Source organism: Aegilops tauschii, chromosome 5 (assembly GCF_002575655.3).
Source record: "Aegilops tauschii subsp. strangulata cultivar AL8/78 chromosome 5, Aet v6.0, whole genome shotgun sequence".
NCBI classification, from domain to species: domain Eukaryota; kingdom Viridiplantae; phylum Streptophyta; class Magnoliopsida; order Poales; family Poaceae; genus Aegilops; species Aegilops tauschii.
Window position 1 is genome coordinate 385,771,402 of NC_053039.3, and position 15,820 is coordinate 385,787,221.

The 15,820-nt window shown below is 47.9% G+C and overlaps 1 long non-coding RNA gene across 1 annotated transcript; it reads left to right on the forward strand.

Moving 5' to 3' along the window:
- The first annotated feature begins 7,845 nt into the window (after positions 1–7,845).
- Positions 7,846–11,451, forward strand: LOC141022404 (uncharacterized). Its single transcript, XR_012183702.1, has 2 exons — positions 7,846–8,276; positions 11,200–11,451. It is a non-coding gene; the product is annotated as an uncharacterized lncRNA (long non-coding RNA).
- Positions 11,452–15,820: the final 4,369 nt, after the last annotated feature.

The window sequence follows — 15,820 nt, forward strand, 5'->3', positions numbered from 1 at the left end:
TACCGTTTGTGTCACTTTTATCAATAGTTACCTTGCTGTTTTTATATTTTCATATTACAAAAACCTATATCTACCATCCATATTGCACTTGTATCACCATGTCTTCGTCGAACTAGTGCACCTATACTATTTACCATTGTATTGGGTGTGTTGGGGACACAAGAGACTCTTTGTTATTTGGTTGCAGGGTTGTTTGAGAGAGGCCATCTTCATCCTACGCCTCCCATGGATTGATAAACCTTAGGTCATCCACTTGAGGGAAATTTGCTACTGTCCTACAAACCTCTGCACTTGGAGGCCCAACAACGTCTACAAGAAGAAGGTTGTGTGGTAGGTTGCAAGGAGTGCAAACGGTGGCTTAAATATAGCACACGAGACCTGAAATGGGTCAGAAAATCAAACCAAAGGTATATCCATGATTGTTTACCATGATTTTTTTAGGCAGAGCGATGTAGTCACTGACCATTTGGAGTCCGAAGTGTCACGTCTCCTTTTGGAAACTATGATCCTTCTTGTGATATGCTCCGGTATGGAAGGTGTGAGCACCAAAACTTATGCCAAACTATACCAATTTTTTCCATGCGATCGTGAGAGCACGCCACAGTGACACAATGATTTTCGTTATTTTCAGACTCTATATGCATTTCCTGTAATTAAAATACCAACAAGGCCTATGCCTATGGCAGCACCCTGCGGACGAACTGTTTGAAGTTATTTCTCATTTCTCGGACAATGAATGAAAAATCGCAAAGCAACACACAAATGATCTTGCTAACACCCACGTGTAGTTGCGACTATAGGGTACAATCGTGACTAAAATATATAATGACCCAAATATAGCAAACGAGGTCTCAAATGCACCATAAAATCAAACAATAGGGTACAATCGTGATTTCTTACCGTGGAAAAAAATTCGAGGCAAAACGATGGACTCATGTTTTCATTCAAACGAAAATATGATGTTAGTTCATGTAAATGTTCTCAAATAGCACACGGTTCGGAATAGCCAACAAGATCAAAAGAAGACCTCTTAGGATACCAAATGCCAAAATTTGGTGTGTGTATTAGGTATCTCACTATCCTTTTCACAGCCTTAAGATGACATTCTCTGGGAGCTGCTTGATATCGTGCACACATGCACACACTTAGCATAATATTGGGACGGGAGGCACATGGATATAACAATGAACCAATCATAGAGCGGTAAACCTTTTGGTCAACCGATTTCCATCCTTGGTCAAGTCAAGATGTCCACTCATAGGCCTGGGTGTTTTCATACATTTGCTTTCTTGCATGTTGAACTTCTTGAATAAGTCCTTGGTGTACTTGGTCTGAGAAACAAAGGTGCCTTCCTTAGTTTGCTTGATTTGCAAACCAAGAAAGAACTTGAGTTCACTCATCGTAGACATCTCAAACTTCTTCGACATTAGCTTCCCAAACTTCTCACTAAAATGAGGGTTAGTCGAACCAAATATGATATCATCAACATAAATTTGGCACACAAATAATTCACCATTAACCCTTTTAGTAAAAAGAGTAGAATCTATTTTTCCAATCTCAAAGCCTTTTTCAATAAGGAACTTGGTCAAGCATTTATACCACACTCTAGGAGCTTTTTTAAGACCATAAAGAGCTTTGTGAAGTTTGTAAACATGGTCGGGTTTCTTAGGATTGACAAAGCCAGGAGGTTGTTTAACATAAACTTCCTCCTCAATTTCACCATTTAGAAAAGCACTTTTAATGTCCATTTGGTACAAGGTGATATCATGGTGATTAGCATAGGCAAGTAAGATGCGGATGGACTCAAGTCTAGCAACGGGGGCATACGTCTCACCATAGTCCATACCTTTGACTTGAGTGTAGCCTTGGGCGATGAGACGTGCTTTGTTGCGGACGACTTGACCATCTTCTTCTTGCTTGTTGTGAAACACCCATTTGGTACCAATGATGTTGTGGTTGTTGTCGGGCTTCTCGACCAATGTCCACACTTGATTTCTCTCAAAGTTGTGTAGCTCTTCATGCATGGCGTTTATCCAATCCAGATCTTCCAAAGCTTCTTCAACCTTCATGGGTTCAATGCTAGAGATGAATGAATAATGTTCACAAAAGTTAGCCAAACGAGTTTTAGAGCGAGTGATTCTCCCGGTTTGAATATCATTGAAGATTTGTTCGACGGGATGATCTCTTGAGAGTCTTGCTCGAACTCATGAGAGCTTTTGCTTGGGTCGGGGTGGAACATCTTCTTCATCATCGTGTCCTTCTTCTTGGCCTTCTTCATTGTTGATGTTGTCGTTCTCTTGTCGTGGTGGAGAAGGAGGTTGATGAGGTTCATCTTGGTGAACTTCCTTGTTTTCTTCATCTTGATGTGTCCCACTTGTGGATGCTTCCATGTCAACTCTTGGTTCACCTTGTCGTGAGGTAGAAGCTTCCACTTGGACGGACGAGGTACTCTCCTTCACCTCCGTTGGACGAATCTTGCAAATAGACAAGCCTTGGATTGCTTCCGAAGGGTCTTTGTCTCCTACATCAATTGGCAATTGCTCTACTTGCGAGCCATTAGATTCATCAAACTTCACATCTACCGTCTCTTCAACCTTTTGGGTGAAATTGTTGTAGACACGGTAAGTGTGAGAGTTTGAGCCATAACCAAGTAGGAAACCCTCATGAGATTTAGGAGCAAATTTAGAATGACGATGCTTATCAAGAATGTAACACTTTGAACCAAATACTCAAAAGTATCCAACTTGGGGTTTGTTACCTGTGAGGAGCTCATATGCCGTCTTGCCGAGTAGCTTGTGAAGATACAAGCGATTTGTTGCATGACAAGCCATCTCAACCGCTTCCGCCCAAAAGTGTTTTGGAGTCTTATACTCATCAAGCATCGTTCTCACCATCTCAATAAGAGTTTGGTTCTTCCTCTCAACAACTCCATTTTGTTGAGGTGTGTACGTAGCCGAGAACTCGTGTGAAATCCCTTCTTCGTCAAGAAAGGTATCCACATTTGCGTTCTTAAACTCCGTTTCGCTGTCGCTGCGAACCTTCTTGATCTTCACTTCAAATTGATTTTGGGCCTTCCTAGCGAAGCTCTTGAAGATCTTCTGGACCTACGATTTATCATCAAGAAAGAACACCCATGTAAATCTTGAAAAGTCATCAACTATAACTAGACCAAATGAGTTTCCACCGGACTCTTATAGGCATTGGGATCAAAGAGATCCATATGAAGTAGCTCGAGCGGTCCTCTCGTGGTCATTACGTTCTTCACGGGGTGACTTCCTCCAACTTGTTTTCCTGCTTGACAAGCACTGCACAATCTATCCTTGTCAAATATAACATCTTTCACTCCAAGGATATGATTACCTTTAATAAGCTTATCAAGATTTCGCATGCCCACATGACCTAACCTTCTATGCCACAACCAACCTTTTGAAGATTTAGCAATAAAGCAAGTTCTAGGTTGAGCCTTTTTAGTGAAGTCAACAATGTAAAGATCTCCTCTACGTATATCGGTAAAGACCATTTTATGATTATCTCTACGAAACACTTGGCAATCTACTTCAGTAAATAGGACATTGAAACCAAAGTCAGCAAGTCTAGATACGGAAAGTAAATTGTAGCCAAGAGATTCAATGAGCATAACATTTTGTATGGATCTATCATGTGAGATGGCCACCTTACCGAGGCCAACCACTTTACCCTTTGAGTTATCACCAAAAGCGACATACTTCCGGGGGCCGTCGTTTTCAGCAAGCTCACGAAACATATCCTTGTCTCCTGTCATATGATCGGTACATCCACTATCAAGGACCCATTCCTTTCCTCCAGCCATGTAGCCGCGAAGATTAGCCATAAGACCGAAGTGTCTCATAGACTCATCGAGATCAAAGTCGTTATCATCATCCTCATCATAGTATCCATGTTCAACATCATCTTGTAATTGATTGTTTCCTAGAGAAGGTGATCCATTAGAAGTATGACCGTAACATTGTTCATCTCTATGGATTCTAATGACTTCAGAAATGATATTGCTAATAATTCCAACATCTCATTTGGCATGCATGAGATTTGTAAGCTCAAATAGACAATCACCAAACTTAGGATCATTGGAATTCATCTTACTCAAGAGAATAGACTTATGAAGAATTTCATCTAAGTTTTTTAAGGAATAGTTTGGAAAACGTTCCTCAAGAAATATCCATATAGTGTAGGCACAATCAAGAGTAGGCAAGCAACCAATCAAGTTTCTAGGCAAACCTCTAGTGATAAGATTAACAGTTCTAAGGTTGCGAATCATATCAATGGACTCATCAAGTGTAGGATGCAAAGGATCAACATGAGGAGCACAAGGGCTAGTAATATACTTGCTCAAATTATATTCATTGAAAATCACAAGAATCTCATTTTTCCACTCATGAAAGTACTCTCCATCAAGAATAGGCACTCTACGTCTAAGACTCCCCAACGTAGACTCATCCATCTTCCTCCAAAGGTGTTTAAACCAAAGCAATGGATACCAATGCTCTAATACCAATTGAAAGGATCGAGAAGAGGTGTCTAGAGGGGGGTGAATAGACTCTAAGCAAGAAAAGTTGCAGCTTTTAATTTCCTTAAGTTGAGGTGGAGTCTTAGCACAAGTTTAAACATTCACAATACATATCAAGCAAGCATGACAAGAGTATATGAGCAGCGGAAAGTAAAGCATGCAATTCGCAAGAATGTAAAGGGATGGGATTAGAGTGTGCAAACGCAATTGGAGACACAGAGATTTTTTTTATCCGTGGTTCCAATAGGTGGTGCTATCGTACATCCACGTTGATGGAGACTTCAACCCACGAAGGGTAACGGTTACGCGAGTCCACGGAAGGCCCCACCCACGAAGGGTCCATGAAGAAGCAACCTTATCTATCCCACCATGGCCATTGCCCACGAAGGACTTGCCTCACTAGGGTAGATCTTCACAAATTAGGCGATCTCCTTGCTCGTACAAACTCCTTGGTTCAACTCCACAATCTTGACGGAGGCTCCCAAGTGACACCTAACCAATCTAGGAGACACCACTCTCCAAAAGGTAATAAATGGTGTGTTGATGATGAACTCCTCGCTCTTGTGCTTCAAATGATAGTCTCCCCAACACTCAACTCTCTCTCACAGATTTGGATTTGGTGGAAAGATAATTTTAGATGAAATCAGGTTGGAGAAGGCTAGAGATCAAGATTTATGTGGTTGGAATGGTATATCTTGACCTCAACACATGAGTAGGTGGTTCTTTCTTAGAAAATGTATGCTGGAAGTGTAGGCACGTTCTGATGGCTCTCTCCACTTATGAAGAGTGGGTGGAGTGGTATATATAGCCTCCACACAAAATCTAACCGTTACACACAAATCACCAAACTCGGTGGGACCGAATAATGAAACTCGGTCAGACCGATTTAGTTCAAAATGTGAATGTTAGGCTTTTCGATGGGACCGATATGATCAACTCGGTGGGACCGATGTGCTAGGGTTAGGGTAAAACCTCATCTCGGTTTGACCGATTACACAAACTCGGTGGGACCGATTTTGGTAATAGGCTAACCAGAGAGTTGGTCAGGCAAACTCGGTGGGACCGATTACAGAACTCGGTAGGACCGTATTTATTGCAACATGAACCGGAGAGTTTGCAAGCCCATCTCGGTGAGACTGGGATCCCATCGGTGAGACCGAATTGATTAGGGTTTCTGGCAGTGGCTATGTCAAGTGAACTCGGTGGCGCCGGGTAGAAAGTTTCGGTGGGGCCGAGTTTGACTTTTGGTTGGGGCATATGTGGATGTGAGAAAGTGGTTGAGGGTTTTGGAGCATATCACTAAGCACTTTGAGCAAGCAAGCCATTAAGCAACACCTCATCCCCTTTTAATAGTATTGGCTTTCCTATGGACTCAATGTGATCTTGGATCACAAAAAGTAAGATGTAGAGTCTTCAGCTTTAGAGCTTGAGCCAATCTTTTGTCCTTAGCATCTTGAAGGAGTTCCACATCCTCTTGTCCACGCCACTTCATCTGTTGAACTTGTCTGAAATATTCTAGATAAAAACATTAGTCCAACAAGAGATATGTTGACATTAATTACCAAAACCACCCAAGGAGCACTTGTGCTTTCACCAACTCCCCACCCCGGTCGATCGACCTGTTCCCCCGACCGTGCCGCTACAGGGGCTTGGTCACCCCCGACCACCTCGCCGGCACCGACGCCACGAGTGGATAAGGACCCCCCTCGCCCCCTCGATTCCCTCTTCCGCTTTCATCCACTCCACTCACCTCGTCCTCTCCACTGTTAGGAATAAGCCACGCATGAGTATGTGCTCATGGGTGTGACCGTGTGCATGCAAGATTCTGTTAGTGCATGCCCTAATTAGTTAGCTAGTTTGTTGGCTTGGCCGGGTCGCCGGACGAGCGCGTATGGGCGCGTACGTTTCGGTGAGAGAGTTAGTTAGCTAGGTAGGCGATCCGTTGGGATCGGCCGTGGCGTGTGCGTCGTGGGCACGCACGGCTGAGCATGCGGATCCTGCGGGCGGGGTGGGCTGTGCGTCGTGCGCTAGCCCGGGTATAAATTATGTAGACCGCGGGATGGTTGTTATGCACTGAGTTGAGCACCATGTAGACATTGCAACGAGAAGAAAGATTCGGGCGTTCGTGCGCCCACGGCGGCGTTCGTGCGCCGGCCCGAGAAACTTGTGTCCACTGGGTTCATCTCCTTCCTTCTTTCTTGTTCGAGTGAGGGAGATGAGAAGGAGAGGTAGCTAGGGTTGCCGTTTGGCAACAACATTTGGTATCATGAGCTGGTTCATCTTGGGCGTCGTTCTTCTTGCCGGAGGCGTGCCGGCGGTGGCGGAGTTCGCCGGCGGCTGCGCGATGCTTTGGGCCGTGTGTCGGCCTATGGAGGTGCGCGGCGCGGCGAGGAGGCTGCGGTGGCTGCGGCGGCACGGTGAGGAGGCCACGGAGGACCTGCGTGGTGGCAGCTTCAACGACGACGACGGCGCGGCGAGCGCGTCGTAGCGGCTCGGTGCGACAACGGTGGAGGCGCGTGGCACAGAGCCGCGGCGCTCGTGTTGGATGCGTTAGGCGCGTGTATGGGCGCGCGCCGGGCGTGTCAGGCACGGCGGGACCGTGGTGTAGGGTGGCCGTTGGCGAGCGGGGGGGTGCACGTTGAGCTGGTCCATCGCGGGCTCGCCGCGCCCAGACGTGTGCGTGCATGTCGGAGGGGGTGCGGGCAGAGCGGGCGGGACGGGCGCTCGACGTGGGCTGGGACGTGGGTGCGTGCCCGGCGTGTCCCTGGGTATAAAACCCCTCGTGTACGTTGTAATGGCAGTGCCCGGAGTCGAGTTCGAGCTCGAGGGAATCAAGGCCGTTGGTGCGCCAGGCAGAGAAGCTGCAGCGTGTGTCACCGGAGATGAAGAAGGGTGTTCTCAGTGGCAGTCGACGAGAGGCCGGAGTCCTGTCAGGATGGGCGGTGAGGTCGTGGCTTAGAGGGGAGAATGTTAGGAATAAGCCATGCATGAGTATGTGCTCATGGGTGTGACCGTGTGCATGCAAGATTCTGTTAGTGCATGCCCTGATTAGTTAGCTAGTTTGTTGGCTTGGCCAGGTCGCTGGACGAGCGCGTATGGGCGCGTAAATTTCGGTGAGAGAGTTAGCTAGCTAGGTAGGCGATCCGTTGGGATCGGCCGTGGCGTGTGTGTTGTGGGCGCGCACGGCCGGGCATGCGGATCCTCCGGGCGGGGTGGGCCGTGCGTCGTGCGCCTGCCCGGGTATAAATTCTGTAGACCACGGGATGGTTGTTATGCACTAAGTTGAGCACCATGTAGACATTGCAAAGAGAAGAAACATTCAGGCGTTCGTGCGCCCACGGCAGCGTTCGTGCGCCGGCCCGAGAAACTTGTGTCCACTGTGTTCATCTCCTTCCTTCTTTCTTGTTCGAGCGAGGGAGATGAGAGGGAGAGGTGGCTAGGGTTGCCGTTTGGCAACAACATCCACCGCTTCCCCTCCTCAGATCCCCTACGTCGAACGCCACCATCGCCATGGTCAAGCTCGTTCTCGCGGCCACCGTCATCCCCACAGGCTGAGCCAACGCCGGGGACTACTCCGGCCACCTCTACTTCGACTATACAGAGCAGATCAACTCAGGAAGCCCTCGCTACGCCGGATCGAGGCCTTCTTCCTCCTGCTGTCGCCGGCGTTCCTCGTCGGATCCGCCACCCCTGCTGCTCCTAAACCCACGCCGAGCCTTCCTTGTGCTCCTAGGTGAGCCGCTCCACCGGTTCCCCCTATTTTCCCTTTCGAACCACTGTCATAGGCCGCCGTCACCGCCGTGCCCGATGCCGTCGGAGCTCGCACTCACTGCGCCGCTGTCCGTGTTCCCGCGCGCCTCTGGCCGCGCCCTCGGCCAGGCGCGCCCGCGCCCAAGCGCACCCTCGCGGCTGCTGCCTCTGCATCGTTGCTGCTTCCCGTGCGCTCGCCCGCGTGCCCCACGCCGCCGCTGTCCCGTACCTGCTTTCCGCGGCTGCTGCTCTGCCGCTACTATTCCCCTGCGCTGCTGCTGCTCATGCGACTGCCGCTGCTTGCTGCTAGTGCTGTCGCTGCTGCTTGCTTTGTTGCTGCTGCTCGCCAGCCGCTGCTCTGTTGCTGCTGGTGCTACTCTGTACTGCTTCTGCTGCTAGCGCCGTGCCTAGCTGCTGCTGCTGTTGATGTTTGCTGGTCGCTCCGGCGTGCATAGCTAAGTTGTTTGCTGAAGAAATAACTGACGAAACTGAACTGCACCAGAGAGCTTGCCTCGTTCAAACATGGTCATGTGTTATGTGTGCGTTTGTGTGCACAGCCGTGAGAACGGCTTGTGCCATTGCACATATGGCCGACCCAATTAGTTTATTTTAGCACTAATCAGATTAACTAACCTCCTATGCCATGTGGAGCCCCCACAACTAATTTATCTAATTAACTAGAATAGTTTAGTTACTGGCTATGACATGTGGGACCCCTCCACCACTAATTAAACTAGTTTAAATAAATTATTAACCCACAAGTCATTGACAAGTAGGCCCCACAGCCACTATTCACACTTTGACCAGGTTAACCTTTGACTGTTGAGTTGCTGACTGTGTATGCTGACTCAGCCACTGGACCCCACCTGTCATTCTAATAGGCTAGCTAAAACTGTGTATAAAAAGTATCTCACTGTTTAATTTCGAAATAATAATGAATCCAGAATATTGCTAAATCTTTGATAAATCATAGAAAATAATCCATAACTCGAATGAAAATACTTTTTTTGAATTAGTTTGAATTGCTTACCACATATGTCACGTGGTAGGATGAAAATACTTTGTACATGGAAATTACTCAAAAGGACGAGACGAATCCGAATACGCTCTCTGTTCACCTGTCGCATGCCCCTAGCATAGCGAACATGCAACCGCCCCCCTCCAATTCATTTGTCTGAAAATGCCTAACCCTGGGAAAACTTTCCCGGATGTTATCCCCCTTCGCCGGTTTCATGTAGCATTGCGTTATAACGCCCCTAGCCCTGCGTGTTACCCCGTCATGCATCTGTGTTGCATCTGTTTGCATTATATTTACTGTTTCTTGCCCCTCTTCTTCTCCGGTAGACCCCAACACTGCTGCTAATGTCCCTGTGATCTACTACGTCGACGACGACCCTTCTTCCCTTTCAACGGAGCTTCCAGGCATGCCCCCCTTTGATCATCCCGATATCACCCATTCCATTCTCTCATGGTTGCATTAGATTTTGCTACTGTAATTGATTGCTCCTATTCTGATGCATAGCCTGCTTTTGTAACATGTTCATTGTACCTTACCTGCTTATCCTAAACTGCTTAATATAGGTTGGTTAGTGATCCATCAGTGACCCCCACCTTGTCCTTGTTGTCCCTGCTTCATCATCGGCGACTCGATCAACGTGATCGATGACCAGAGCCCGACACCTCACATCACATCACGCCCCTTTTGTTGCTCGACTCTACAGAGTTACCATCGAGTGCCGAGGGTGGTACCTCATACATCACTCCTAATGAGATCTCTGTAGTGTAGCTATTCGGTCGTGGTCATCGAGGGTGATTCCTCCTTAACCACTTCCGATACGACTCTGTCGTGCAACCCCTCAAGTGTGAACCTCGAGGGTGGTTCCTCTTACGTTCACCTTGATGATTACATCGAGTGGAATCCACCGAGGGTGATTCCTCGGGTTTTCCTCCTTGATGTTTTGGACACACGGTTACCTTGACTTTACTTGAGACCTTTGTGAAAGTCCGGCGGGCCCGGAGAGCACCCGCAAGATAATTACGTGGCACGGCCGGGCATTCTGGGCCCTTGCCGTAAGTCCACGAGACGGGGCGACGGGGTCACATTATCGCGAGTCTCTGCTCGTCTCCGCAAGCTACTAAAACACTAATGGTTTGGGTATTTGTTCTGAGTTGGCCTTTGGCCTTTACGCACTAACCACCACGCGAGAATAGTTATGGGCCTCGGCGATGTAGTATCAACCGAAGCTTTGTCAGATGTCCAGTTCAGCATTGCGGCAATGATCTGGAGTGCAACGGGCGATGGGCCCAGACCCCGGAGTGCTTAGGATGTAGACCGGCGGGGACCTCTCTGCTGAGCCTAGGTAGGGCTATGACGTATTGATCTTCCGAGGCCGAGCATGACCCAGGAAAGTGTGTTCGGCCAAAGTAATCAAGCGTGTTGGAAAACATGGTGCACCCGTGCAGGGAAGATTATCTATTAATAGCCATGTCCACGGTAACGGACGTTCAGACTTATATCCTGATCTTTTATAACTAGAAATGGATACTTGAGATATGTGGCCCCGGGATTGCTTTCTTGCAGGGAGTCGAGGAAGGATCCCTGGGCATTAATGCTACAACATGTTTGTTAATTATAAACTGCTATTCTTTACTCTTCTACTTGTTGCAAGATGCTTGGAGCTGCTTGAAGATGCTAGTCTTTGATAGGCTAGTCCTTCCCCACTATTCTGGCATTCTGCAGTTCAGTCCATAGATACATACCTTCTTTTGATACCTATGCATACTTAGTATAGATCTGATGCTTGCGAGTACTTTGCATGAGTACTCACGGTTGCTTTGCTACCCCCTTTTCCCCTTTCTTCCTTCTTTCCGGTTGTTGCAACCAATTGGTGGATCCCTGGAGCTAGATGCCACCACCGACGGATACTACTACATGGAGACCGCCGACGACCAGGAGTAGTTAGGAGGTCCCAGGTAGGACGCCTTGCCTCTTCGATCATTGTTGCTTTTGTGCTGGCCTTCTTAAGGCAGACTTGTTTAACTTATGTTTGTACTCAGATATTGTTGCTTCCGCTGACTCGCTTGTGTATCGAGCTTGTATTCGAGCCCTCGAGGCCCTTGGCTTGTAATATAAAGCTTGTATTATTTTATTTTGTGTCTAGAGTTGTGTTGTGATATCTTCCCGTGAGTCCCTGATCTCGATCGTACACATTTGCGTGTATGATTAGTGTACGGTTGAATCGGGGGCGTCACAGCACATCACTATAAGCCTTGCAAGCAATGTGACTAATGAGTTAGTTGCAGGATGATGCATTACAGAACGAGTAAAGAGACTTGCCGGTAACGAGATTGAACTAGGTATGATGATATCGATGATCGAATCTCGGGCAAGTAACATACCGATGACAAAGGGAACAACGTATGTTGTTATGCGGTTTGACCAATAAAGATCTTCGTAGAATATGTAGGAACCAATATGATCATCCAGGTTCCGCTATTGGTTATTGACCGGAGATGTGTCTCGGTCATGTCTACATAGTTCTCGAACCCGTAGGGTCCGCACGCTTAACGTTCGATGACGATTTGTATTATGAGTTATGTGATTTGATGACCGAAGTTTGTTTGGAGTCCCGGATGAGATCATGGACATGACGAGGAGTCTCCAAATGGTCGAGATGTAAAGATTGATATACTGGACAAAGGTATTCGGACACCGGAAAGGTTTTGGGACATTTCGGATATTTATCGGGGAACCAAGGGGTTACCGGAACCCCCCGGGGAAGATATGGGCCTTGATGGGCCATAAGGGAGTAGGAGAGGGAAGGCCACAAGGTGGCGCGCGCCCCTCCCCTTGGCAGTCCAAATTGGACTAGGGGGAGCGCGGCCCCCTCTTTCCTTCCCCTCTCCCTCTCCTTCCCTCCTTCCCCCTCTTGGAATAGGAAAAGGGGGGGCAAATCCTACTAGGTTTGGAGTCCTAGTAGGACACCCTCCCATGGCGCGCCTCCCCCTTGGCTGGCCTCCTCCTCCCCCTCCTTTATATACGTGGGGAGGGGCGCACCCCAAAGCACAACAGACAATCGCTTAGCCGTGTGCGGTGCCCCCCTCCACAGTTTAAACACCTCGGTCATATCGTCGTAGTGCTTAGGCGAAGCCCTGCGCCGGTAACTTCATCATCACCGTCGCCACGCCGTCGTGCTGACGGAACTCTCCCTCATCCTCAACTGGATCAAGAGCTCGAGGGACGTCATCGTGCTGAACGTGTGCTGAACACGGAGGTGTCGTACGTTCGGTACTTGGATCGGTTGGATCATGAAGACGTTCGACTACATCAACCGCGTTACTAAATGCTTCCGCTTTCGGTCTACGAGGGTACGTGGACACACTCTCCCCGCTCGTTGCTATGCTTCTCCTAGATAGATCTTGCGTGATCGTAGGAATTTTTTTGAATTACTACGTTCCCCAACATAAAAACCGTTTGTATAGCACCTCGCTGTACCGGTGCCACTAGGCACCAGGGCGCGTCTGCCCCCTAACGCGCCCTGGTGGGTAGTGGGGCCCCTGGCCAGCCTCCGGTGCCCATCTTCTGGTACACGAGCCCATTTTCCCTAGAAAAAATAAAGGGAGGATTTTCGGGATGGGGCGCCGCCGTCTCGAGGCGGAACTTGGGCACGAGCACTTTTTCTCTCTGGCGAAGCGATTCCGCTGGGGATACTTCCCTCCTGGAGGGGGAAATCGAAGCCATCGTCATCACCAACAACCCTCTCATTGTGGGAGGACCAATCTTCATCAACATCTTCAACAGCACCATCTCATCTCAAAACCCTAGTTCATCTCTTTGTGTTCAATCTTTGTATCACAACCTCAGATTGGTACCAGTGGGTGACTAGTAGTGTCGATTACATCTCGTAGTTGATGCTAGATGGTTTATTTGGTGGATTATTTGAAGGAAATATGCCCTAGAGGCAATAATAAAGTTGTTATTTATATTTCCTTATATCATGATAAATGTTTATTATTCATGCTAGAATTGTATTAACCGGAAACATAATACATGTGTGAATACATAGACAAACAGAGTGTCACTAGTATGCCTCTACTTAACTAGCTCGTTGATCAAAGATGGTTAAGTTTCCTAGCCATAGACATGAGTTGTCATTTGATGAATGGGATCACATCATTAGGAGAATGATGTGATTGACTTGACCCATTCCGTTAGCTTAGCACTTGATCGTTTAGTTTGTTGCTATTGCATTCTTCATGACTTATACATGTTCCTATGACTATGAGATTATGCAACTCTCGAATACTGGAGGAACACTTTGTGTGCTACCAAACGTCACAGCATAACTGGGTGATTATAAAGGTACTCTACAGGTGTCTCCGATGGTACTTGTTGAGTTGGCATAGATCGAGATTAGGATTTGTCACTCCGATTGTCGGAGAGGTATCTCTGGGCCCTCTCGGTAATGCACATCACTATAAGCCTTGCAAGCAATGTGACTAATGAGTTAGTTGCGGGATGATGCATTACGAAACGAGTAAAGAGACTTGCCAGTAACGAGATTGAGCTAGGTATTGAGATACCGACGATCGAATCTCGGGCAAGTAACATACCGATGACAAAGGGAACAATGTATGTTGTTATGCGGTTTGACTGATAAAGATCTTCGTAGAATATGTAGGAACCAATATGAGCATCCAGGTTCCTCTATTGGTTATTGACCGGAGATGTGTCTCGGTCATGTCTACATAGTTCTCGAACCCGTAGGGTCCGCACGCTTAACGTTCGGTGACGATCGGTATTATGAGTTTATGTGTTTTGATGTACCGAAGGTAGTTTGGAGTCCCGGATATGATCACAGACATGACGAGGAGTCTCGAAATGGTCGAGACATAAAGATCGATATATTGGACGACTATATTTGGACATCGGAATGGTTCCGGATGAGATCGGGAATATACCGAAGCACCGGGAGGTTACCGGAACCCCCCAGGAGGTATATGGGCCTTATTGGGCCTTAGTGGAAAAGAGGGGAAAGGAGCAAAGGAGGGGGCGCGCCCCCCTCAAGCCCAATCCGAATTGGGAAGGGGGTCGCCCCCCCCCCTTTCCTTCCTCCCTCCTTCCCCTTCCTTCTCTCCTAATCCAACTAGGGAAGGGGGGATCCTACTCCCAGTGGGAGTAGGACTCCCCTTGGGGCGCGCCTAGGAGGGCCGGCCCCTCCCCCTCCTCCACTCCTTTATATACGAGGGAGGGGGGCACCCCATAGACACACAAGTTGATCATTGATCTCTTAGCCGTGTGCGGTGCCCCCCTCCACCATAATCCACCTCGGTCATATCGTAGCGGTGCTTAGGTGAATCCCTGCGTCGGTAACTTCATCATCACCGTCATCACGCCGTCGTGCTGATGAAGCTCTCCCTCGAAGCTCTACTAGATCGTGAGTTCGTGGGACGTCGCCGAGCTGAACGTGTGCAGTCCGCAGAGGTGTCGTACCTTCGGTGCTAGGATCAGTCGATTGTGAAGACGTACGACTACATCAACCGAGTTGTCATAACGCTTCCGCTTACGGTCTACGAGGGTACGTGGACAACACTCTCCCGCTCATTGCTCTGCATCACCATGATCTTGCGTGTGCGTAGGAATTTTTTTGAAATTACTACGTTCCCCAACAGTGGCATCCGAGCCAGGTTTCTGCGTAGATGTTATATGCACGAGTAGAACACAAGTGAGTTGTGGGTGATACTAGTCATACTGCTTACCAGCATGTCATCTTTGGTTCGGCGGTATTGTTGGTGAAGCGGCCCGAACCGACATTACGCGTATGATTACGCGAGACTGGTTCTACCGACGTGCTTCGCACACAGGTGGCTGGCGGGTGTCAGTTTCTCCAACTTTAGCTGAATCGGGTGTGACTACGCCCGGTCCTTGTTGAAGGTTAAAACAGCAATAGCTTGACGAAATATCGTTGTGGTTTTGATGCATAGGTAAGAACGGTTCTTGCTCAGCCCGTAGCAGCCACGTAAAACTTGCAACAACAAAGTAGAGGACGTCTAACTTGTTTTTGCAGGGCATGTTGTGATGTGATATGGTCAAGGCATGATGCTATATTTTATTGTATGAGATGATCATGTTTTTTAATGAAGTTATCGGCAACTGGCAGGAGCCATACGGTTGTCGCTTTATTGTATGCAATGCAATCGCCCTGTAATTGCTTTACTTTATCACTAAGCGGTAGCGATAGTCGTAGTAGCAATAGTTGGCGAGACGACAACGATGCTTCGATGGAGATCAAGGTGTCAAGCTGGTGACGATGGTGATCATGACGGTGCTTTGGAGATGGAGGTCAAAGGCACAAGATGATGATGGCCATATCATATCACTTATATTGATTGCATGTGATGTTTATCCTTTATGCATCTTATTCTGCTTTGATTGACGGTAGCATTATAAGATGATCTCTCACTAAATTTCAAGGTACAAGTGTTCTCCCTGAGTATGCACCATTGCCAAAGTTCGTCGTGCCGAGA